Here is a 27418-nt window from a genome sequence, read left to right on the forward strand (position 1 = left end):
AACAGCGCCTCCGCTTAATGAGACGAGGAAATAACACAAGTTGGTCATAAGAGACGCCCCGGTTCACCTCTGATGCCAGGTTATGAGATGTAAAAATAAGACGAAGATGAATCTTACTTAATCATTCAATCATCTGCTGCATTTTCCTCTCCAACACCAACTGCCCTCATGTCTTCTCTCACAACATCCATCACCCTTCTCTTTGGTCAAGCGTCATCCCTATAAACATTCTAAAATAGATATTGAAATGAAAAATACATACAACATTATTCACTTCAATGTCTATACGAAAAAATAAACATGAGCGGAGAGCACGTCATGCATGCGCAAAGTTGCGGAAGTCTCATTTGACATCCAAGTGGTCGCCATATTGGCTGCATCTCCTGCCCGTCACGTCACCCCGGACATTCGCCATTGAAAACATGCTGTGACCCCTACTTTGGGACACGCCCCTTCAGACACGGAAGCTCTTATCGAAGAAGAGAACGTCTCACAAACGAGTGAAGTGTCCGGGGCAATATTACCCTCCTGTTTCAAGCCATATTTAGATGATATGCGGATCACTTCTAACTAACAACAGACTCGCAGACTATGTATGAGCCAGGCTGGCCAAAGCCGTCCTCGTCCTTTGCACCCGTGCAATCCATTTTTCACGACGAACAGGGTTTGTTGGAAACTTATGAAGGGTAAATCCATCCTCCCGAGTGTTTGAGCAATATCCAGCAATGGAACAAGCCGGCTTTTTGGCTAACACGAAAGAACAATGAGCTAGCTTCCCGCAGGTAAAACTAATCGAAAGAAATGAGTCCGCTTGAGCGCGCTAATGCCCTGTACGTCACCTCCTGCTTCTTGTCGAAAACAAATTCCTCGAGAGGATTTTACAAAAAGCCAAATATGTCAAAATCATGTTTTGTGGTGAAAAAAACAGATGCATCCATACCGGCTGCTGTTTTTTCATTAATAACATACTAAAAATCACCCATTTCATGACTGCGCCACTTTAAATTCTTCTGTCACACCTACAGCACATCTCAACCCGTTACAGATTTCTTCATGCAGTACCCCATTTCCACTCTTGGAAATTGAACAACTTCATAACGGAGACTAAAAAGCAGTCATGTATACCACAGAAAATTCGATTGTGAATGATATTTCAGATGATTGAAGTCATAAAAATTTAAAACCGCACATATTCCTCATCTTCCTTCCTCGTCATTCATCATTTATGTCGGATGATTCGATTCATTTGCAGTCCACTTCAGTGGAATTCCATGACCCCCCCCCCGAAATCCCTCCTGGGCTGAAAAAAAAAGGTCAACAAAGACAGCGAGAGACAACCAAAGAGAGGTGAGCAGTGAAGTGAAACCTTCATTGTATTGCCTCCTTATGGGCTCCCACTGTGAGGAAGGAGCCATTTTGTGGCTCCAAACCAGGTCAATAACTGCAAAGATGGCTGATGGGTGGGGCGGGGGGTCACCGGCTGCAGATTGTGAAAGACTGTACATATTAATGGCCTGTGAGAATGGTAATAAAAACTAATAAATACATTCAGTTGTTTTGTTTATACAGTCTTGTGCCTGCCCATGCGTAGGAATTATTATTATACATCATGTCGTGTTAAATATTGACTCCAAACAGGTGTTTCCGCAAGTGGTATATAAGATATTCATTGCCCCCCACCCCACTCCCCACCTACACCCTGTCCTCCATTCCCCCTCTGGATTCATTTCCCAGTAAATTTGATTTCAAATCAATGGCGAAAAAATGGGGCAGCTGTCACACTTTATTACGCCTCGTCCAAATCCAGCGGTTTCCCATACCAAAGCAAATTTTTTAAAAAAAACAAACTGATTTTCCCCCAAAGGATGACAAAATGTCCCTTTGATGGAATCCAAATGTCTTCAAAAGCGGTTTGATGAGAGGGACATTCGCAAATGTTCCCACGTGGAAAGTGAAACACTTCATTCCGAGCTCCAAACTGTTGCCATCGCAAAACTGTCATGCAGAGTAAAATAAAGTAAAAACTACTCAACATTTGAAGACCCCTGATAAATAGTGTTTTATAAGAGTTGCTAGTTCAAATAACAAAACCACTATTAACGCAACACATTACCAGCTGTCTCCCGAGTGAAAAATAAGCATGCAATTATACAAAATAAGTAGTATTACGGGAAAATAAAACTCAAATAAAATAAAAGTGCTTGCCATTTGAAAACTTAGTGGTGTTTCATTAGTATTTTTGGATTTTATAAAACTCCAAGAATAAACAATAAACTTGCCTGCAATCATTTACAAAACACAGTTGAACCACTGTCGATTAAACTTGACAGAACTATCCATCCATCCATTTTCTTCACCGCTTATCCTCACGAGGGTCGCGGGAAGTGCTGGAGCCTACGCCTCTGAGACAAGTAGCAGTCCTGCGACCTAATAATGTTTTATCGGCATTGCCGGATTTATCATTTGCATGATGATCGTTTGAAGTCCCACATTTTGGTTGACTTTTAATTGTGGTCCTTGCTAATTTTCACATCAAATACACAATTTTGAACATTGCTGCGCCCTGTGCCGTTGTTGTTCTTGTGAATCAATGGAGAAATTTCATATAGCACCGCAAATGTAAGAAATGATAGCTAGCTAGACAATAGTGTGTAATATTAAAATATATGTAGAGAGAGAAATGTACACATTTGTATTATTGGCTCATTCCTTTGGATGGAATATTTTTAGATGAGCTGAGTTAGATGTTTTCAGGAACATTTCGAGCGGAAACTGTATTTTGTTGTGTGTATCGTGGCGCGGCGCGCACCTCCATCCTTCCTCCCCGGAGAGGATTTGCACCAGTCTGTGACCCAAATCTCACATCTCTCGCTTGTTTTATTCAAGCTCGCCGTTGAGCGTCAACGGAACTGCGAAGAGGCGGAGTGGGCGGAAACATTTGAACGCTCCGCGCCCGCGATTGGACGAAGCGCCGCGGCTCGCTCCGCTAATGGCCCAGCTTGTTGTCAATCAAATGCCGTCGCCGCTTCCCGCGCCATTCGACGTGCACGCGCTGAAGGGAGCGCGCGCGTAGACTGTCTGGAGTGTGTCTGAAATTGACAAATAGGACACGGAGTTTTTTTTTGTTTGTTGTTTTTTTTTTTACCTTTTCCTCTATTCTTGTGCGAGTCTTTCTACAGAGGACACCTGGCTGATTGTAAGATTTTATTAAACCACCACCGGAGCCGTCGTCATTGGATATATTTTTTTTTTTGGCGGCGGTGAGGGGCAAAAGCGACGTGAAAGTTTTGGTGCGTCAGCAAATTTCGCGGTGTGCGCAGACAGGTGAGTTAGCTAGCTTGCATCTCCACAGCGCGGCTAAAATGTTTCATTATTATAATTATTTTTTTAAAACTCAAAATGCTCGCGCCCAGCACATTCACGGCCGGCTTGAATGACGTTTAAACTAACCCACGGTACAGACTATTAACTCGACGCTGTGGGTTTTGAATGGCGGACATTTTTTTTTCATGTTAGCTACCTGTACGAGTCCCTCTTCGAGCTATTCCATCTCCAACTTGTTTTCTCACATGAGCCAAGTTCTCACCCCCCCCCCCACTCAAGTGCCTGATGTATCACAAAGATTAGTCTCGATGAGGCTTTGTTGAACCCTGTGTGACTTTTTCTTAAATGTATTTTTTTTCCTGTCATTTCTATGCTCAGGACTGTCTGCGTGTTGCGTTCAGGGTTCACGGAGAGCAGCAGGAGCTCTGGAGCAAGGCAGCTGAGGAAGGTTGGTTGTAACACTTTTGGTGAATGCAGTATTAATTTTCTCTTTATGAATATTTTAATCTGCTTTATGTCCATTGTGTTTCAAACTACAGATAGCTACGGTACATTTTCACACCGCTAAATTTTGAGTAGAACATTTTGTCATGATCTGATGAAACCAAGGAAGAACATTTTATTTTAGCCATGATTCCAAAAGGTACCTTTTGATTCGAACGGAACAATCCTCATCATTAAAAGAAAACCAAAAATTCATTGAAGCACGGTGGAGGAAGTGTCATGCTATGTTTGGGGCTGCTTTTCGTCCACTGGAGCTGCGGTACAAACGCCAAACAGGCGGGGCCGGGTTTTGAACGCCTCACAGGTGTGACGCTGATGCTCTAACCAATCGTCCACCGTGCCACCTTCTGGGATACAAAGTCAAGAATAGACTATTAAAACAGTTGACATTGATTTTTGGCTTAATCGGAGACACATAAAATGGTGGCACGTGTTTGCTGACTTATATTTAACATGGGATTGAATGTGATTGGATAATTCTGAACACAGTCCCACCCCAGTTATGATCGGGCGTGCACATTTGGTCAAGTGCACTCTCTTCCCCTCTTGAAAGTTTTTTCCAGCTAATACACAGGTGTCAAACTTAAGGCCCCGGCCAGATCTGGGCCCGCCACGTGATTTTATGTGGCCCGCGAAGGCAAATCACATGTATCGACTTTCAGGATTTATTTTTTTTTCCAAATCTGTAACAAAATTTCAAATTGTCACATTATAAATGATAATGTTGAGCTATTAAAAGCATTTTTGTGTTACCAAACAACAATGGATAGGTTTCCAATTACGCCATCTTGTGTGTCACCACCACCCTTAGACCAATCTGATAAATTAACGATAGAAAAAAAACTTCACCTATCACCTGTGTTCTTTGACCTCTATGACACACAAGATGGCGTGATTGGAAACGTATCCATAGTTTAAAAAAAAAAAAAACATTACTCTCGATTTCTGTTTCCAAAAACGCGTTCATAAATTTCACATGTAAATTTGATGAGGTGGTTAAAGATTTTGATGGTTTTACAGTCATAACGGCCCTCCGAGGGGAACCTTAAGTCAAAAATGGCCCGCGACAAAAAAAATGAGTTTGACGCCCCTGAGCTAATAGCTCATGCTAATGGCGTAAAAAGTGATTTTATATTTTCTAAATCGTCGTTCTTCATGTACTGGTCGCCACTCAGTTCCACGGCAGATGTAAACAAATAGCACCAACGCGCGCCCGTACCGTGCTGCCTATTTAAATGAATAAACTTTTGCTTGACGATCATTTAAGTCATTTTTCCAACACTTTTATTTATATTTTCCGACTGTGTGGCAAATATAAGTTTCAGATGATTCTTATCTGGTACAGGATCAAGCTATTTAATTTTTTTCTTTACAAGCGAACAGCTACAAAACCTAATATTTTGCCCACAAGTAGACCCAAGCGGATCTTGTTTACACCCCCGCTGATCGTCTGCTGCCTCAGGCCCGTCTAGACACCAGTGGAGCGTCACCGCAGACTGCGCAGTCCTCCGCATCGCGCCTCCCTCCTCACTTCTAAGCTTTTTCAAGGGGCCAAGATGGCTGCCTCCGCGTTGTCGTTATCCCTCCCCAAATCTCCGCGACCCCCGCACGGCGTCCACGTGACGGGTTAAAAAAAAAAAAAAAAACACGGCGCCCCAGCCACGTCACGTCAGTGGCCATTTTGTCTCATTCGCCACACTTCAACTTTGGTTTCTGTTCACGTCGCTTTATCGAGAGCCCCCGTTTTTCGGCCAAAGTGCGAGCTCGTTATCTGGCCAAGTGCTTCGACTCGTACCTTCACTAACTGCCGCGTTGTCGTTAATTCTACAGATTTTATTAGCGTGAGAAATTTAACTCCTTTTGATGCACTTGATGTGTGACACTTAAAATAATGATCAGTGTATGGGAGGGTGTTTATATATCACAAAAGCAAACGGTGAAATATTGAATTAACCTACTTAATTCCTACCATTTAACTGGTAGGAATTAGTCACCATATGATACAATGAACTTTTTTTCCACGCTTTTCTTACAAATTTTGGATCTGGGTGGGGGGGAGGGGGCAAAAAAAGTGATACCATTTGAATTACATTTTTTTCAATGACCTTCTGAGGGATAGGCTAGTACATTTGAGTTGGGGGGGGGTCAGCACTCAATAAAATTTAACATTTAAATTTAGCGGTGCACTTGTCGCTAAAGCTAGCTAAAATCATTTTACTGCTATTTTATTGATTGTCCAAGACAATTTATTGGAAAAGGTTTTTTTTTGTTGTTGTAATTTCTTAATCAAATATTTATGCTCTGACAATATGTTTTAGGTACAGATGCTAACCAGGTTGTTTTTCAAGAAGCATGATTTAATTACAATGTTTTACTTGATTATTACTGTAGTGTATTTTTAATATACTTATTTTAATACAATGATTTAATATAATTTAATATTCATAGGGTCCAGGGCTTCAAATCATTTATTTTTTTATTTTTTTTTTTTTTATGTTGCATGTAGACACTTATTTATACGGCCTAACATTTCAGTGACACGATGCCCGTGCGAAAAAATGAATTTTTTTCTTTTTAAACAAGCTCGTTGCGTACTCGTCATTTGTCAGAAATGCGTCGTCCGTCCCCCCTCCCGACATGACAAGTTACTTTGCCTCTGTGATGTTTATCTGTTTGCCGTGTCGGTGACCAGACCAGCCCGGATGAGATCTCTTCATTATCACCTACTCAGCACGCATACTTGTCGTCGTGTTCTTTTAAGAGGTCTCGGCTGCTCACCTATTTAGTTTTTGAGCTCGGGGAAGTCGTGTCAGTCAAAAAAGAACGGAATTGTAATTAGGGAAAGGTGAGAGGTGTGGCAGCGTAATGTTCATTGATTTGTGTTGCAGGAGACACATGCATAACACTTATCGTGCAAAACTAATAACTCATCATAATGTATTGCGACTATTTTGACATGTACTTCGAACATTATGTGCACAAAATTTAAATACAGTCTGGTGTAATTTGTTCTGTACACCCCCCACCCCTTATTTTGCCCCCTCTTTACAACTCTACAAAATAAAAAGGTTGAATATGTAATAAATTGTGAGGATGCGACATCGTCATAGTCATTTGCTTATGTATTTCTGAAAAACACATTTTTGCATGGTTAAATCTAAAATTTATTTGAACTTCACTTCACTTTTCCCTCATGTTTTTGCCTTTTATTTCCCCACCCCTAAGAGGAGGTGTAAAACTGTCAAAATGTTTGAAGAGGTTTAAGAAAGACTGATATAAACAACTTGTAAAAACAAACAGACCAGAAGATTTAAGTATTTAACAAGTAGTGTACTTGGAAGTGTGTACCCCTGATGGAGATTGAAATAGTTTCAAATATTTTACCCATTGGAAGTCAGCATTTCAAAGAAAACTTACCTGAGGACCCGAAAAGTTAGGGAAACCTTTACAACATCATATGTCTAAAAATAATAGGTTGCAAAACTGCAAGCGAATATTTAGTAAATGTACTGGAATGAGCGTAAATAGGAATGAAATTCAGTCCATTGACAGAGAAATTTAATAAATACGTTCACATGCTTGAAAAATGTGTGTGTGTGTGTGTGTGTGTGTGTGTGCGCGCGCGTGTGTGTGCGCGCGCGTGTGTGTGTGTGTGTGTGTGCGCGCGCGTGTGTGTGTGTGTGCGCGCGCGTGTGTGTGTGTGTGTGTGTGGAAGGGGGGGGGTCACATTCTTGGTCCATGGTCCAAACAAATATTGGAGGTGTTTGTGCAGTCATGATCACTTACTAACAGACAGACTGGATAAAAAAAAAATAATAATCTTGAATTTCTTTGCCTTGCAATCCTTCACATGGAAATTGTTCTGCAACAGTATCTATAGTTCCACAGTAAAAAAACATGAACGGTTGTTTTATGTTTTCCATTTCTTTCACAGGAAAACGCCGGGGTGTTCGCTCGACCGGGACTGTCGGACTGCGTTGACCCGCCCCTCCAGCTGGTAAGGGCCCTGCTGACCCGTTCATTCAAGAGCATTTTAGGCACATTTCATGTGGAGAGGAGCGATTCCAGGAATGCCGGGTACGGCGTGACTGCCGGGGGGGTCGGTCCACTGCAGGGTTTTTCCCCAAACTTTCAGCTCGGGACCCGAAAATATGGGTCGCTGTGTTAAAAATGTTTTTCGAGTAACATTTTGTAAACTGTTTCCTTGGGCTGTTGTCTGCACTGTAGAGTATGCTGTCTTATATTAAGCGTATTGATGCTATCTTTGATAATTCCTGTTATGTCCTATCTTGAAACTGGAGGAAAAAGAATTCTGTAACATGTCACATGGGCTTTGTTGTATTTGGACTTTTTCAAGCATGTGCCTGGGGGAGAGGCGGTCAGTTTATGTACCGTATTTTCCGCACTATAAGGCACACCTAAAAGCCTTTAATTTTCTCAAAAGCCAACAGTGCGCCTTATAATCTGGTGCGCCTTATACACGGATCAATATTGAGCCTTTAATGCAGCTCCATCTAATGGATGCCACATGTAACCCCAGCCTCTACTGTCTATGCGCCTTATAATGCGGTGTTCTTTTTATATATGAAAAAAGTATTAAAATGGGCCATTCATTGAAGGTGCGCCTTATAATGTGGTGCGCCTTATAGTGTGGAAAATACGGTATTTGAGTAAGTTTGGGTCTGAGGCCTATATTCGTTGAACTCTGCGAATAATTTACTTTAACAATACTCGGTTGTGATTTTCTTCTTTTTTAACCGCAATCTCATTGCGTGCACCACACTGCCCCTCAGAGGTCAAGACGTGAAGAGCACTCCCAGCCATGCACACAAACTGGGAGTACGAGCACTAGAGTCCCACTACTCTACTACTATCCGCCACGATAAAATCAAAAGTGTTTTTCTACAGATGTGGAGAAGGCAGACTGGGTTCATATCATATACTGACAGTAAAAAAAAAAAAAAATTGAACTGAACTTGAATTATTTTGATTTGAAATGAGATCGTTTCCTGCTGTGCACCTGATGATCTCACAGCACACCGGTTGGGGATCATTGGAGTGTTGAGCTCCACGTCAGTCATTCACTGCACAGCAAATGGATAGTTTGTTTGGCCTCGGCGCCGTCTATTGGTGACGCGCCCGTGAGAAATCCTGCCGCGTTTCGAGGATTTTCCCGCTTCCAATGGAACGCTTAGTCCTCCCGCTGTCTTTTTTTAAGTCTCCGCCCACGGTGCGGTCACGAGGTGTGACGCCATGATGGCGTCTGGGTGGAAGCAGCTGAGTTACAGTGTCAGGGCCTGCTCGAGTGTGCGCACGAGCACGTTTCAAAAGCGTCCCCCCCACCCCTCCACTGTCTGCAGCTGCCATTGTCTGTCGTAACGTCGAGGCTATCAGTCGGCTTCTTTTTTTTACGTCGCTGTTGCTTGTTTGAAAAGAAGGCCTTCTCTGTGTTTAAAAGCGTTTCCTGGAAGGCGACCAGCGTATGCGTCGTTGTCGTCGATAGCGCAGGAAAAAAAGCAAGCAGCGTCCATTTTAGTTCTAGAGACACGACAGTGAAACAAAAGCCTCCCAACCCCGTAGGAAAAAAAACACGCCTCACGGTGCTGATTGCGTTCATTTTTATTTTTGAAAAGTCATCACCGCCAGGTGTTCATCTTTAATTCAAAATTTTGCCTTTATAAAATTAGTTTTTTGGTTGTACCGCGTTGAATATTTTACCGTTTTATATTTTATTTGGCAAGGTTGATTTCGGTCGTTTGTTCATTATTAAACACCCGTTCCACTGAATCGTCAAAATATATTTTCCAGATTACTAATGGAGATGCATGTTGAAATTAAAACCAAATTTATTCCTACACAATGAAGGAATATTTTAGTCTAAAATTGTAGTGCAGGGCTTTTTTTTAATTCCTATTTTACATATAATAGAGAATGTTTCCAGAGCGAACGTTGTTTTTGGACGGCGCATTGTTATTTTCTAGATGAGATAAATATTACATTTTTTTTCGGGTGTGCACAGTGTTACTCCATAATATTTTCATTTGTACTTGTCATTTATGTTTAGCCGCGTCTGATCGTCATATTTAGTATTTTTTTCCCTTCTTGGCTATTATGAAAATTATCGATGATCCACAATTATACATTTTCACTACCGCATGTGTAAAATTGTAAGATTCAATCATCGATATTAAATGAAAAGCAAATTAGTGTGGATGTCTGCTTATTTCCCAATGCAATAAAATCTTTCACTCTTTAAATTTGTATTAATCAAACTTATTGTGAAATCTGTATGATAACAGACATAATCAGTTTGTTGTGAGGGAAGCGATAATATATGCTGTATATAATATATCGTTAACGTATGTTTATTTTGCAATTGCAGTTTAATTTGTGTTGTTTGTATTCGAACAGGCTGAGGGTTAATTGCATAGTGGTTTTATTCATATTTAGCCTAAATTTAATTGAACTTCCTTTTGCTATTGTTAATTATTCACCCATTTGTTTACCTTTAAAAAAATAAATAAACTAAAAAGAATGTTTGAATCCCAAAAATAACTTTTTCTGTGGATTGTATTGGGTGAAAGAGTAAAATGTAAATAACAGCATCAAATAACAATAAATTATAATACATTGGCCAGGAAGCAGCGATTTGTTGAGTGTCACAAACGTTAAAAATAACCCGTCTTCCGAAAATGATACCAAAACTTGCGCGAATGAACTCCGAGCACACAACGTGTCCCTAGCGTCAGTTCAATTCAGTCTTTATTTACTCGCCTCGGTTGTGATCGAGCTACGCACGGAACACGCTAGTGCAGACAGCCGCGGCGTTACTTCCTGTTTTTATCTTCAAATAACCTCCAGCCCCCTCCTTCCTCCCCCCCTAAACTCCTCACAAGTGGTGTGTGCTCACCGGCAACACCGCGACAAAGACCGCTATAGGCCCGAGTGAGCGCTGTTTGACTCCTCGCTCGCTCGGTTTTAACACCGCTTACTTTCTGCGAGCAAACTTTTGGGCCTTAGATGAACTTGAACTTCAGCAACTTTTAGGTGTTAACGTTCCAACACTTCAGGGTTAGGAAATAGTCGATGGAGCAACAGCCCTTCCTCTCAGCCTCCTTTTTAGCGCTTTTCAAGCAAGTAGTCGTGCACTGAAGCATTCATTGTGTTAAATTAGCTAGCGGTTTTGAGACCCTTTAATTTCAAAGCCTCCTAAATCGGTGTTTGCACTGGTAGTCCCTGAGAGATCGCAAGTGGTCTGTGGTGGCTCAACTTTTGCCACAAACTTCTAAATGCCATGAATTTAGGAACATTTGATTGATATTTTTCTCAGAGTGCAAAAGTAACGTTAGAAAATTAGCTGTTGTCAATAATAAAAATTAAAGAGTAGAGTGTAGTTTGCCGAATATCAACAAAAAAAAAAAAGTTTTTACTTCATGTAGATTCTAGAGGTGCAACAGTTAAATGATTCTCCAGTTAATTTGTATTTATATTTTATTTTTATTCACGATTAATTATTATTTTCACTTCAAAATGTTTAAATAATTGGAAATTCAGCCTCCCAGCACTAAATATTAGGTTTCGGATTACGCTGGTTCAGTTTCTGTGGTGGGAATGTAACTCAAATGTGACCCTAAGTCAGAACGTGGCATCATTGCTCAACGGCGCTAACTCTGCTCAAAAGTTATGATTCAATAAAAATATAGGGGGCGGCATGGTGGATCAGCTGGTGAAGCGTTGGCCTCACAGTTCTGAGGACCTGGGTTCGACCCTGGACCCGCCTGTGTGGAGTTTGCATGTTCTCCCCGTGCCTGCGTTGGGTTTTCTCCGGTTTCCTCCCACATCCCCAAAACATAATTGGACACTCTAATTTGCCTGTAGGTGAGATTGTGAGTCCGGCTGTTTGTCTCCGTGTGACCTGCGATTGCCTGGTGACCAGTTCAGGGTGTAGCCCGCCTCCTGCCCGTTAACAGCTGGGATAGGCTCCGGCACGCCCCGCGGCCCTCGTGAGGATAAGCGGCAAAAGAAAATGGATGGATGGATACAAATATAGATAGTTTATTTGTTACCACGAAACGTATGTCGATCCCATCATGACTTGGAAGACGCTCTGTAGTCTTGTGTTGTATGTTAATGAAAGTTTTGTATGGCTCTGCTGCTAAATAATCAATAACCCATGCTAGGGACTATAAATGGTAATAACGGGATACGGCTCGGTTTACTCGCAATTTCACTTTGTTTTCACTTTCCACTCATTCCCCCCCCCCCACTAAATATCAGAAATATCATCAGCATTTACCAATTTTGGGGGTTTACTGCAACGTTCTCTGCATTTCTCCTAATTGGTGCTTATTCACAGGCACCTGGAGAACCTGTTTCCTCTGTACCGTTTGACCTTTCAGTCAATTAAGATGGTTGGGCCGAATTGGAGCCGCTTGACCCCGCGGTGCACCACGACTAATTAGTAAATCATACGTCTCTCTGAGGTGGGAAAAAATGATTTCCTTTTCCGCTGAAAGTGGGGGATCTGTAGCTAATAACCACCTGGTCGAGGTGGAGGTTCCTTATTGGCTCTCCCTGGACTGTGAAAGTGACTATTTCTCAAATTTCTTTTCTGCGTGGATCATATTTGACCCTCTGTAAGCCACCCGGGCTAAATGAATGCAGGGTCTCTTTGCCGTCACACAATGGTCTGGAAAGGTCAGCCCTAATGAAGTCGGGGAGTGTGACCCCTGGTATTCAATGACTTGGCGTAGGCCCCCCGTCCCTCCGCTGCAACCATGCTGCTTAATCCCCGTTTGATCCTAATTGATAGGCATTAACATGATCCTTATCCAGGAACCGTGTTTTGTCTTGCGTGGCCCTCCTCTCGTGGTGTCGCTGACACAAGGTGTTAAAGCGTTTAGCCAAATGTGAAATTGATATTTTTTCCACGTTTGTGTGCTTAAATGCGGGCCGCGCCTCAAAAACACTGAAAAGCGCTTTGAGGTTCTTAACGGGACTTAGCACGTGACCCCCAGAAATCCAACACCAGCCCATCACCGCACTGTTTTCCTTTGGGTCCTTTTCATCTTCATTGCTCGGCGATTACTGCCTCTTTAACTGGTGACTAATTACCCTCTTTCAGAATGTTTATGTTGACTTTCAAGGCTCTCTCGCGAATGTGTGAACACGGCGCACCCTCTAAAGTTGGTGCAGGTGTAGCAGACGACGGCTGACTTAAATCTCGTTTGATACAAGATTAACTTTACCTGTGATTAGCATAAGATAGCAAGGATTCGGCATCTCCAATATTAATAAAAACAACTCGAACTGCTAGATAGAAAGCAGAAAGAAGAGGCCCTTACACTCCCATGCCTGCTGAGTAAAGTTTTGGAGGTGCACCATACAGAGAACATGATCGGAGTATGTCGAAAGTAGAGCGTTGTTGCGTACAAGTCTTGTAGCTGTTTTACACAAATTCATGTCAAGACATCGTTGTACAGTGGACCCCCTGCAGTTTGCGGGGGATAGGGAGAAGCCTGACTCCAAATAGTGAAAATCCACAGATTGAGGCTCATTGTTATGATTTATTTTTTCGCAACCGTACGTTCCATATAAATTTTGATTCGGATTTACCAATTGTCCACGATTAAATTCAGTTGTTAAAACAATATAGTTGTATTACGGTATTTTCTGCACTATAAGGTGCACCTAAAAGCCTTTTAATTTCTCAAAAGCCGCCGGTGCGCCTTATATATGGATGACAATTGAGCCTTTAGTGCAGCTCCATCTAACGGATGCATAACGTAACCCCAGCCTCGACTGTAGCATCTATTCTACGCGCCTTATAGTGCGGTGCGCCTTAAATATGAAAAAAAGTTTTGAAATAGGCCATTCATTGAACGTGCGCCTTATAGTGCGGAAAATACGGTACGCGGTTACATTTGAAACATTTCCACCCATGAACTGTTGGTTTCAAGTGTCTGTTAAGGATCGGACCTTCGTCAGTCTACATTGTCAACATCCTCTTTTGATGAGAAATCGCCTCCCATATCTCCTTTTAGCTCAAAACCCGGTGAAGGTGGAATCTTGTGAGAGTCCGGCACCGCAGAATAACCATACCCTGATCCGCAGGTGGCGTCCCGCCTCTTTTTTGGCTTTGCCTCCGAACCTGGAAAATTGGTGGGTTGACTTCATTCCACTCATTAGGTTTAGACAGAACAACCGCATGGAAGAAAGGCTGGAAAAATCGCAGTGCAAAAGGGGCTAAGACCTCATTCGCAGTCATTTGGGAGTCAAAACAGCAGTGGCGCTTTGAGACATTTTGTTATAGCGGCGCTCCCAAGTGTGCAACAGTCCACTTCGGCGTGCCAGGTGTTGCTCGGTTCTCGTTGGTTTCACACGGCGCCTCCGCTTCCTCCCTGGAACGCGACGCTCCCGTCTCCGTAGGATTGGATTGTTCTTTCCGACTTGTTTGCGCCAATGAGTAATGAGCACTATGCAAGGGCCTGATGGCATAATCTGTAGACTGCAGTGGAGGAAAATAACTAATTACAGCGGAAAACTACAGATTGGTACGGCAGTGGCGTACTCCACTTGACTGGCCCCACCTGTCCCACTCTTGATGTGCCTCACTCCCAATTGTCACCTCCCACCTCCCCCAAATAGACACACGCACCTTTTATATTTGGTCTAAAATTTTCTGAAACCTAATGCGGGGTGTCCTCAATTCACCCGATGCAAGCCTTCGAGGTTACAGGGGTGTTGGGAAAGCACGTATACGCCACATCGGCACTTCTGGACACGTTCAGGTTACGTCTTTTGGATTTTTGCCATGGGAAGTAACTGAACTGAATAGGTAAACTAGAAAAACACAAGTTGAACGAACTGAAAGAACCCAGTTGCCTTCATTTTACCTTTGCGGATTACCATGTCCTGGATGACTGAGAATCAATACACGCATAAAAATACATAATTTTCTAGCAAGCACGTTGGTTTTTTCTGTATTGATAATTTAAATTAGTCGATGATGAGATTATAAATCGTGGTATTAGGCTAACACTACATTTGATGAACATGAAATCAGTATAATAGTGACGTCTGGATCTGTATAATTTTTTTCTCAGCAGAGTCCGAGCCTCTTGATTTTGAGCATCCGGTGATACCGAGTTCTGATCCGATATACCGGTAACGCATTAAAAACAAAATGCCACACTTTGATAGAGACTTAAACAATCGACGCTCCGCATGACTGAGCAGTTCATTTAACTCGACTCATCTCAACACATCGACTCTCCCTGTCCAATTTTCTTCTCTCGGTAATAGAAAATCTTTTTTTTTTTTTTCTCTCCTCCCCTCCTCAGAAGCTTCAATCAATAATTGCACTTCTCGGGAAGCAAAACAGACGCGCGCGAGCGTGTGCGCATTTCACTCCGAGGCTACAAAATGCTAAGCAGGCCTCAGATGTGTACAATAAGGCACGCAAGCCTAATGTCAGCACAAATCAGCGGCGCAGCTCTATATTATCTCGTTTTGCAACATGAGCCTTATTGCCAGAACATCACACGTCACGACATCTTCTCGCTAACTGCGATGGATGACAGATGAAAACTTTCATGTAAAACGCCGCCGTGATGTTTTCTGCTGCTGCACTATGGCGACACTTGTTGTCGCACTTGTGGCATGTGAAGTCAATCTTTGAAGGGTGAAAAAAAATCCACACTTATGTATTCTCTCTCTCTCCTCTCAGGATAGACTTGTCAGCTCTCCACCAGTGGACTGTCTTTTTCCATTCTTTCATTTCCCACCATCCCGTCTTTCCCATTTCCCCTTCATAAACATGGATTTTTTTTTTTTTTTTTTTGAATAGCCGGCATCTTGACATTTGCTTTTTGATTTTATTCAGTTATAAAGCGTTAGGACTATTGTCATTTTTTTTTACATTTTATGACATAATCACATTTGATTTCCCAAATGGGTTACAATATCTATACATTTGCTGCTAGTGTTTAGAAAAATGTTGTAAAATACTCAGTGTAAGTTAATAGATGGCCTTAATCTCTTAACACATTATTCAGATCATTTTAAATATCTTGCTATTTCAAATGTTTGATGTATTTCTACCAGTCGTCTACGCACTGCACCTTGAGAAATGACAAATCACAAAATTATTTGAAGGTAACACAATATAGTATTGATTCTGCATATCATTACCCTTATTTCGCTCCATATGAGGGTCAACATCGTGCCAACTGTTCACAGGGTGATGATTCTGTACCGGTAAAGCCACAATAATAAACATTGTTCGTCATGTTTGAGCGTTTTTGAGAAAACAAGAAAGAGGAAAAAATAATAATTAAGAATTTCCAATTACCTCTATTAAACCTTTGCTTACTACCATGATATGGATTGCTTCAAATTTACACATAAAAAAATTAAAACTTATGCATGCACATTGGCATTTTTATTGCTTTTGTGGGAGTTTTTTTTAATTGTCTTCTTTCCTTTCATAGGAATCCCATTAGGGATTCAGGCAGTTACGATACTAGAGTACCGATATATGAGTGCTGATCAAAACTGAGCAAGATATCACGAAATAGATGGTGGAAATGGATCAAACCCCAGTGAAAATTAATTCACCAATGTAACTTAAGTTTGTTTTCTTCAATTTTGGGAGTTAATCAAGAGAGCTATACATATGAAAAAAAATTGTGAGTAGTTGTCCATTTTGCCTCCAAACCAAAGATTTCTTCTGAAAGCCAACAACAGAGAAAATGACAGTTTTACCCTGGTCTAGTGTTGACACGTAAACAAAATTTTGACTTCCATATGATACGTCCATAAAACCAAAATTCTAACATCGATACGATACCTGCATAAAGCAGCACTAAACGCATATTGAAACGATCACTGCCAAAACCTAACTAGCACCCAATTTATTGCACAGTTTGGATGATTTTTCTGAATTTGTAAAGATGATAGCTCAAAATGTGTTTTAATCTTTAATTTGTTTCTCATGCTTTCATTTTTACAGCAAGAAAGACTTTTTATTCCCCCTTTATCTTTGGAAAGACTCGAACTAATAGCAACCCAAATGTTTTCTCCTCAGTGGTTAAGTACAACTATAACGTCACGTGCAAGGAGGAAATATTTGGCTATTCGCTGACCATCTTAGACTATTGTCAATCAATGTTTTGTTTGTTTAGTCGTGAAGGTTGTCCACAGATTGCGCATTCGTAACTTGCGTACCCTTCAGGAGCTCAAATAAAAAAAAAAAAAAAGTGATGTCATTTCATTTCGTTCCACACGGACCAATCCAACTTGACTTGTCAACGTGGGCCCTTCTCACACGCGTGCACACGTGCGCGCATCTCCTGACAATAGCACTCACAGTCAAGGGCGCCATCACCTTTGCCACTAATGAGCCTGCTTATTTACCAGATTTCCTCGTAGGCTTTGTGTTGCGGGGAGGGGGGGGGGGGGGACAAGCCACGCATAGCGGAACAGTTAATCAGCTTCTTCAAACAGCGCCAACATAAAACGTACCTGACGTGGCATCACTGGTTTATAGTCACGAAAGTATCAACAATTTACTGTAAATGAAATAAGCAGCATCTTTCGGGTGACTTTGTGAGTTTATACCTGAATCTTATTAAACCATAACTGTGGGAAAGATGGCATTTTCCATGCATGTTTGTGTTATGTGTTGCCCATGTTGGGATTATAGTGCTGACGTGCACACTGATGAGCCCCGCTCAACATTTTGGTTTGGACGTCCTATAAAATGAGACGTACTGTGCATGCCAATTTGTATAAAGTTTGAACACCAAAGCTGTAATACTTAATACCAAAGTGAAAAGACGGATGCTATTAGGCTAACAATATACAGTTATTAATAAATAAAATGAACAGGAGCCACTATAGCACAGTTATCAAACTCAAGGCTCGGGGGCCAGATCCGGCCCGCCACGTGATTTTTATGTGGCCCGCGAAGGCAAATCATCGGTGTCAAAATCTATGTCCCAACATTTCAATGTATCATAAATGATCACGTTGAGGTATTATCAGCATTTTTGTGTTTTCAAACATGAGCAATGTTCGGAAAAACCCGCTACGCTCGATTTCTGATTCCAGAACTAGTTCATAAATTTCCCGTGTGAATATGATGAGGCGATTCAGAATTTTTCTACGGTTTCACCATCACGGCCCTCTAAGGGAAATCGTAACTGCAATGTGGCCGGGGACAAAAATGAGTTTGACACCCCTGCACTATAGCCTTGCAACATTTTGTTAAAAAAGAAGCTTTTGAGAATGGAAAAACACCAACAATGTATTAAAAATTGTACAGTACTGTACGTACATCTGAAATAGATTACTTCGAGTGAAAAGTAAGTAGTAGATCGATCAATTAATAGATCACCGTTGTCTAGTAGCCGAATTGGTTGAGCATTTTACTTCCTGTTACAATTTCAGTTAAAAAGAAATGCAGTCTTTGTGTAAAATGTAGTTTTCTACGTAGATTCTCAATCTGGTAGGGCAAAGTAATTGGCGAGGGTCGAATGACGCGGCTGGACTCTTGTTTTGCTTTCTTATTTTCCCCAAAATGTTTCAAAGTGAGTTTGGCATTTGTGAAACGAGGCTTGACAATATTTATTTTGATTGTCTTGGGTGCTCGTTTTCTTAATGCTTCGCTTGATAATGCAGTTCCTAAATCTGTTTGGTTGTATTTAAAACGATATAAAAATCAGTTTTGTTTGGATTGACACGAATCTCCGGTTGTGTACAGTTGACGACCACTCGTTGATATGACTCATTGTTTAACGTATGACATCCAACATTTGTTTTATTCCTACATATTTGCTGATGGTTGACGGCGTGACAGTATTTTTCATCACTGCAGATCTGGACCCGTAGCCTCTTTTTTTTTTTTTTTTTTTTTTTTTTAATTAGTGATAAATGAGGCCCCCTCAATTCACATGACTATTCCATTTTCGCCTACATCTGTCAACGCTGCGCAGCGCTGTTGCACGGCTTTATTTGCGCTTGTCGAGCAGCTCCCGCTCTTTGAGGCTTTACTGTATGTTTGCTTATCTGTCCGGCCATCCCGTCTATTCAAACAGCGTTCCTTCTATTCAGGCTCTTCTCTCGATGGCAGGGGCTTTTTTGTTTTTTTCTTCTTCAGCATCCCTTATTTGAGGACCAGATGGTGAGGGCCGCGGAAGCGCCTCTTTTGTCTGGCCGCCCTTGTGAAAAGAGTCTGTCCTCCCTAATGTAATCAGTGGCACCGGAAGGGTCCATTTCGGAGTGTGAAAGGAGACAATCGGGGCCTCGGACACGTCTAGATTACACAAACCCAGAGTTCATCTTTCGAGCCGCCGCCCCCCCCACCCCCCTCCTCTTCTTCTCCCTGGAAGATCCCCATCTTTGATCACTGGAGGGTGGAGGTGCCGATCCCACCTCAGCGGGGCCAAAGGCCGAGCCCACCCCGTCCCCGCTCAGCCTGCACTTGGCTAACGCTGACCCCTCCTTCCGGAAGCAACCACAGGGAACTGGTTTGATACCATGACCCGTCTAGACACCCTCGCCTGTTGCCCTGGTGTTGCCAAGAGGAGTCATGAACTCTGACCTCAAATATAGTTGGCATAGAAGCCACTATGCTTTTTTTTTTTTTTTTTTTTTTTAATTTTCAGAGGAAGAGGTGCCTGGGAGAGTAAGCAGGACGGGTGATGACCCGCTTAATTTGCTGAGAAACAACTCGCATGTTTGTATTAGATTAAAATGTTGACTTTTTTCAGACAGCAGTAAAATCATATTGCTTACAAAGTGCTTTGTGAAAGCCTATTACTTTTGAAATGTAATTGAAATGAGAGATGAGGAACTCATATTTACTCCCCCCCCCCCCCCAAATATGTGTGGTAACACCCTTAATCCACCTCGAAAAATATCCTGGATTTCCTTCCCCAGTGATATTGTGACTTTGTAAGACGAATATGAAATTAGTGCGAGTACCTTCTATGCACCTGACTACACAGCTTTTCTATGACTTTTGTGGCATTATTATTTTTCAAAATGTAACTTGACAGCAGATGAGGGATGTGGTTAGAGCAACGTACCGATTTTTGTCCGGCATAGTTTTCCATTTATCCAATTAACAGTTCCCAACAACGGTAAATCTTGATTTTCATAGTTTAAGTAGGTCGCGTGTTGTAAATGCTTTATGAAAATATACGCTTATATTAAGTTGCTTTTTCAAAGCTAAGTTGTCATTCAAAGACTTCATGGATAGCCTTGGGGCTGCTTTCCTTTTTTTTTTTTTCGTCATCTGAAGTTTTTCCCAGTAGATTACAGTAACATCTCTTTGCTTTAGACACTGTATCTCTATATTTAATCAGTACATGCGCTATTTTTTTATGGTTTCTCATAAATACAGAACCAGGAAAATATTTTACCAAATATTTTGTAACTCGTGCAAGTTTTGCTCTGTTATCAAAACGTCAGAATGTCTATCATTTCGACATCTTTGCGATGGAACACGCGTTCTGATGTCGGGGCTCGCGCCCGTCTCCGGTTTTGTGATCGCGCCGCCATCATGGCTGCCGACCCCGCCCTCGCATGCCCGCCATTCAGCGGCCCTTAAAATGGCAGCAATGAGTGAGAGGGCGGGAGAGAGGGGTGGGGGGTGGGGGGGGGAGACACACCAGTGACGGTGAGCTAGGGCACGGTCGACTGAGTTGGAAGTGGCCTTGTATGCCGGCCTGCAACCGAGACGATGATTATTGCCCGTGCAGAGAAGCACAGAGGCCTAATTGCAATTTACACTCCATGTCTAATTGCCACATTTCTATTTCAGTACCGATTGTCCTACAGCTTATTTTCCTTGTATTTTAAGAAGAAGCAGAAGCAATCCACAAGCCAACGTTGGGCAATGACAGTCGTACACGATAAATAGTGAATAGTTTCTGGCCAATGGCTGATATCCCATTTCTATCCGGTTTGAATCCCCATTAGAAACAGACCTGATTACATTCATCTGGATTATGGCTTTTTGGAGCTGTTTAAAAAAAAAAAAAAAAAAAAAAGCACCACCAGTTGCACTCTCCGATTATTATTTTATAACACCTTTTTGCAGTGGAAAAAGTTAATATTCCTCCAGCACCGTGCAAAACCTTTTGCCGACAGGCAGCCAAATAGACATTAAGGCTAGATTTTTGTAACTCATTATGGCCTTTACTGCACTTTTATGGTGAGCATTAACCCTCTTTGAACCACACACCCACATTTTGGCGCGCTGCCTGGTTTAGTGCAATGCATGATGGGAACCTGCGAACTTTCCCTTCACAGTATCCACGCGCTTTGTTTCTCTCGGCTTCTATTTTGTTCTTGTCGTTTGTTTGCTTAAGTGCTGGACATCATTTTTGATTGCATCCTCATTTATTTTTAATAGAATGAAACAGTGATAGTTTGAAGTCCTTATGTACTCGGCGAATGTGCTTGACTCGTGCGCTTATCTCTCGTCACAAGTTCGAATCGGGCTTGATAAAGCCAAAGCGGTTCCCATTTGGAATCGCCGACGAGTTGATTCAATTCGAAATGACTCAAAGTACGCAGGCCTCGCTGATTCAGAATCGGCTTTAATGGCCAAGTATGGAACAACACTCGATGAATTTAACTCATAACAACTCAATTTTCAATATGCAGTGAAGTGGATGTTTGGTGAAGGGGAAATTCTCCAAGCAGTCTATTTTTAGGCATAGCTACCCATGCTGAATGACACTTTCCCATTAACCCTTGCCATGAACATGTTTTTGTTTTTTGTTTTTCTCCACAGTGCAGAGAGCTGGTGTCGAGCTTGGAGGAAGATGTCATGCTCGTGATGGCCTTTTTTACGGGGGGGGTGTGGGGTGGTGGTTGAAGATGTGGCCACTGTTGCTGCAGCAGCACCAACTCCCACTTTGTCCCCCTCTCTGCCAGGATGCCGAATTACCAGATGATCGCCACCACGGTGAGGTGGAGGTGAGTTCGATCATGTAGATCTTTGACCCCGAGTCCTTGTGTCAACAAACTCCACAAATCTGCTCACAAGCGGCATGACTAGGTTTTATGCATTTTCATTTCGGAAAAAAAAAAATTGAAACACTACTAACTTGTAAGATAGTTTAACCATGAATTCCTGTTAGTGCATTTTCTGTCCCTGTGAAAAGAACTCATTTTACTGAAAGAAAATAAAATGTTCATTATATAAACATTTGATCATAGATTGTCGTCTTCCCTCTAACGTGAACATCAATAATGCCTGTAAAATGTTTTTATTTCTTGCAATAATTGGGGTTTTTTGGTCCAGATGTTCCTTTCAAATGATGTCCCATCAGGCAAATTTACATTTTCAGAGACATGTTTTCAATTTGATCATAAATTTTAAAAAATGGGCCTTCATTTTTGGTTAGATTTAACCAAGGCATCTCTAAATAAAAATATATATTCATGGAATTAAAAAAAAAAAAGATGCTGTATTGTGTGTCCAAAATATTGCACTCCACCGTGTGGTAGTTAAAACAAAAACAAACAAAAAAAATGTAATTCATCTACTAGATGTGACATCAGTGTTTTGGGAACTATAAGTGGGATTGTTTTTTTTTTTTTTTTTTTAACTTTAAAAACTCCCTTTAAAGGAGTGAAGTAAGATTAGTGTAAATATCCTAAATATATACATTTTAATATTTTAATCTTAAAATTAAATTACAAAAAAAAAAACCCACAATCCAACATTTGCTGATTCAATGAGAAATGGGAAAAAAATTATATCATGTGACATCCCACCCATCAGGTTTACCGAAGTGTGGAAATTCCCTTACAGAATCTGAATTCACCTGATACATTTTTTCTGAAGTTTAAACGTCATTTATTTGTTAAAAACCTCAAATTGATGCATTATTTTCCTCGTCAGTTATCAATAGCCAAGAATGCGCCATACCTGTATAATATACACTTGTGTTGCACATATGACTACATTCCCTTGATTGAATATATGGATGAAATACATTTTCGAGCAGTTGCTAATTGTTGCTTTTTACCTGTTTTTAAACTGGGTGGGAGGATCTCAATGTTTTGATCCATTTCATCATACTGCTCGACTTTCTATGGCTGATGTGAGTGAAGTGGTGCACTTCGTCTTGTCTCAATTGCTCGGAGACCCCAATTAATCAGCTCACTTGGTGACACTGCGTGTGGAATGCCTCCTTCCTTTAAGTACGGCCATGCCCTCTTTCGCGGACAATGTATCAGGTGCTGGCGTGCGATTGTGACCCAGCAGCGTTTAAATGTATCGCGTGAATTAAATCACGCAGTGCGATTCTTATGTACCTGTTTTTCTCCTCAATAAATTAGCCAAATTGAAACAAAACTCGCTGAAGTTATCAGAGCGAAAGCCCTTTGTATGCATTTTTAATCGCAAATAGACCTTTATGAGAAAGGAAGACTTGTTTAAAAGCTAAAAAAAAAAAAGTACTTGGCAAATGAAATGGGAGTTGAAAGTGAACGCAAGCTCTGTTGTTATATGAATGGCGATATCTGATGAATAAATCCATAACATCATATTCAACCCTCATTTAAGGTTACATCCACGATGGGATGGAAAACATCCCTCTACCAGCCAAACTATTGATGATTCTTCCCCCACCCCGCACTTACTCTCAAAGACTTAGTGAAAACGAGAGTTGCCTGGGTGTGACTTTTGCCCAAAGCATCCGCCGGCTATTGTGCGGCCGGTCAAACCTTTGCAGGCACCAGCGCCCCGACTTCCATACATGAGAGATCAAGGGTTGCCAAGGTGCTCCGTGGATCCGAGGCCTCAATGCGAGCCCCGAAATACTCATTTCCTTTGTTTGTTAGCTTGCGAGAGTGGAGTCACTGACCGTTTTCGTACATTCTGTCTGCCGCTGCGATCTGATGCTTGTACTGTACCGAGCTTTTTTTTTTTCTTTTTTTAAATGGGACCACTTTTGTTTTTCCTTGCGCCAGACGGAGGCACCCTCGCAAGTCGTCCCGTCCGTTTCTCATTCTTGCCACTGAGCCACGGCATTAACTTGTATTCTAACAAGATTAAAATATATTCGTCCTGGGGATTAGCATAGTTAGGTGTCCTTTCACCTCGCCACAGTGGGCTTTGATCTGCGTTGCGAGGCGAGGAGTCCTCCTGGCTCGGACCTCGCCGTCCGAGTGCCAAGTGTGAAATTGGCCTGATGTCATCCCCATTCGGGACCTTTTTACGTGCTTTCACCACTTTAATGACGTTTCCGCCACGACGCCCGGGCATCTCGGAGCAGATTCCGCTCTGGCCCGGGGGAAGCATGTGTTTTAAGTGACGCGGTAGGGACGGAGGAGGTCAAAGCTAGATGAGGCCTTTTGTTGGGTTTGGTTGTTTTTAACAGGTAGATACAGTGGAACGTTAAAAGTGGAATGAACAAAAAAAAAAAAAAAAATGGAACGATTTGGAGTTTAACCAAAATATTCTGGAAAACAATCTGTTTCAAAATGCAGCACTATTTAACGACTAAGCCATGTGTTTTTTTTTTTTTTTTTTCAATCCACAGCAGGCAACTTCCTTTGTTTGATGTTTAGTTTGACGGTAAAATTGAACTGAGCGTGGCAACGTGTCCTATCTCGAAAAACTTGTCGTATTCCAAGGCACGTCTGTTTGGCAGCCATGTTCACAGTGCGAGTGGTTCATTTAATTTAGCTGTGGTGCACTACTCTTTTATCTTCCTTTGGGTAAAGTATTTTCGGGAGAAACTTTCATTCGACTTTGTAGCTTCTCGTTTAGCTGCTCCCATTTTAAAGCCCGACTTCAGTTGTTGGCAGCACTCCGAGAAAATGAGCCGCCACGTTTCACACAATCGTTCCTCCCAGCTATTCCTGGACAGTTGTTTAGTTAAAAGCCACCTACGTAAATATTCGGGGGTTGCGCGGCGGAGAACCCTGGAGCAAAAGTGGGTTGCTCGGCGGAGACTTGCTCATCTTTGTAGGGAACCCTCACTATTGTTCTCTGTATACAAACATAAAGATGAAACTATTTCATGTCAATCTGTTACCAATAGTGTCTACGGTTGAGACTTGAAATAGCAGTTTTTTGGGGTTTTTTTCTGAACGACAAAAGTGAGAAGTCCACTTGAGGGAGGTGTTTAATCAAGTAAGGCATTGGTGTCAAACTGGTAGCCCGGGGCCAGATCCGACCCGCCACATCAATTTACGAGGCCCTCACAGGCAAATTATGTATATTGACTGTTTTTTCTGCCAAAATACCCAAAATTGTCTTCACTTAAAAAAAAAGAAGATATTGCAAGCATTTCTTGTTACCAATTCCTCTTTTGAAGCAACTTGAATAATAATTTGATTTCAAAATCATCAGATTCTGAGGTGATTTTTCATTCCTATGTGTTAACAAGCATAACGGTTTACACGGCGATTTAAAAATGAGCTTTGCAACCCTGAAAGGAAGCGGCACAACTGGTGATTTGTAGAAGTTAAGGCATCTTTTCGTAACGGAGCCATGCTTAGGGGAAGTCGTCCTGATTTCTACGGAGCAGCAAGGAAAATATTGTAGCACAAATCAAAAATGTGTGCTGTTTTGGCGCGCAACAGTGTTCCAAAGATGTCGGAATTTAACTATTGACCATGTCTCAATAGTGATAGTCTGAGTTTGAGACTTAGTGTCATTGGTCTTTTTCTTTGTTATTATTCTTTGATTAGCAACAATAGGTCTGGATGGTGTGCAAACAAATATTACCATATTTTCCGCACTATAAGGAGCACCTAAAAGCCTTTAATTTTCTCAAAAGCCGACGGTGCGGCTTATATGTGGATCAATATTGTGCAGCCCATCTGATGGATGGATAACGTAACCCCAGCCTCTACTGTAGCGTCTACTCTATGCGCCTTATAATCCGGTGCGCCTTATACATGGAAAAAAAAAAGTTTTGAAATTGGCCATTCATTGAAGTTGCGCCTTATAGTGCAGAAAATATGGTAACTCACCCGGCAATTAGTTGAAACTTACTCTGTATTTTATGAAATACATCACTCAATTGTACATTTCAAAGTATCCTGAGCCACCAGAGTACTTAATTGAGTCCATCTGTACATGTGGCTGGAAGTCAAAGCACAGTCTGTCACCAAAATGTACAGTTGCAGCCAGTGAATGGTGTGATTGATTACTAATAAGTTTTCATATCTACACTTGTTTACTGCCACCCGTTTTGGCCCTTTGAGGCAACCCTCTTCTGCAGTGACAGCCGTGTCATGTTTTTGTGGTTCAATAAAATAAAAAATGAAAAAATAGGGCACTATATTATATAGTGTAGGTTGCAGGTTGGCAGTTTTTCCCTTGCAGCGCGCAGGTGGAGGCGTGGTGGTCAGTCAAGAAGAGTCGCCGTTTGTCATTTTTCTTGCAGCGGCGGCCCACTTCAGTCGCTATCTGCGTGCGCCGGCTTTAGACGAAATACAGTAACAGTGATAATCTTTTAACGGTTAAAATCAGTCATAGAGAGCAAACTTGTTTGAACGGTGCGTTTTTTTCCCCCCGTTGACGACGGTTCATGATTCCGAGTCCCGGCCTGAACTTTTTGGGATCCTTCAAGCCGCCTTGTGAATATTTTCACGCAGCACGAGAGCGGGTAAGTGCACGAGCGAATGAATGAAGTGTGTGTGTGTGTGTGTGTGTGTGTGTGTGTGTGTGCGCGCGTGTGTGTGTGTATATGTCAGGCAAGAAGGAAAATAATAAAGGCGAGTGATAGTAAGATGTGTGTGAGCGTGAGAGAAGGGGAAGAGAGTTTGGGTGGGAAGGCTGTGTGGAGAATGGGTTAGAGAGGGGTGGGTGGAGGAAGAAAGGAGGGGGGGGAGTACGAGGGGGTGTATAAACCAGCCACCTGCAGCCATGACAGGCTTTGACCTTCATTTCTCTCCCCTTTTCTGTCTTTCTCCCTACCTTCCTTCCACTCCCTTTTTACGGATGGAAGTTGTTTTTTTTTTTTTTTTTTTTTTTCCCCCCCCTTTTTCCAGCAGGGCGCGAGGAAGACCGACCGTGGCGAAGACAGGACAGCGTCCGCGCAAACAAAGACTAGCGGTTCAAGTATGAAAATGCAGATAGGCCATTGTTGTCGTCGGGGCGGAGGGGGACACGGCTGGGGATTGTTCAAGGCTTTCTCTTGCATAATGTTTGGCTGCTTTGGCCGATGTTTCCATCTGAATTTGATCCTGCCGAGTGGGTGTTTGCGTGGCAAGGAGGATTATTGTGCCATTCAAAAATTTAAACCTTTTTGTTCCAATGTTTTTTTTTGGGGGATTTTTTTTCATTGTAATGAAGGTGAACAGACAAACATATGAAACTGTATTTTTGTTGATAATCTCCAAGGTTTATTTACTCTTGCAATTTCCAGGAGGCAGTTAATTACACAATTAATACATGATACAAATTATGTACACTTATTGAGTTTTTTCTTCTTCTTTTACCAAAGGATAGCATCCAACATAAAATAAAAATAGCATTGTATTTTACAACTCTGTGCTGTCATTTCATTTAAACATTGTTCATATATATAGATAGATAGCTCTACACTGA

The 27418-nt window shown here is 41.8% G+C and overlaps 1 long non-coding RNA gene across 3 annotated transcripts; it reads left to right on the top strand.

Moving 5' to 3' along the window:
* Positions 1-2992: 2992 nt before the first annotated feature.
* LOC133492798 (uncharacterized) lies at positions 2993-27347 on the top strand. 3 transcript variants are annotated; one of them, XR_009792744.1, is made up of 5 exons: positions 2993-3324; positions 3703-3772; positions 7763-7825; positions 21635-21819; positions 26860-27347. It is a non-coding gene; the product is annotated as an uncharacterized LOC133492798 (long non-coding RNA). The 3 variants fall into 3 exon arrangements; XR_009792745.1 differs by having other exon boundaries at positions 26863-27347; XR_009792743.1 differs by lacking the exon at positions 26860-27347 and having other exon boundaries at positions 3003-3324; positions 21635-22274.
* The last annotated feature ends 71 nt before the right edge of the window (positions 27348-27418 follow it).

Source organism: Syngnathoides biaculeatus, chromosome 19, assembly GCF_019802595.1.
Source record: "Syngnathoides biaculeatus isolate LvHL_M chromosome 19, ASM1980259v1, whole genome shotgun sequence".
Lineage (NCBI taxonomy): Eukaryota > Metazoa > Chordata > Actinopteri > Syngnathiformes > Syngnathidae > Syngnathoides > Syngnathoides biaculeatus.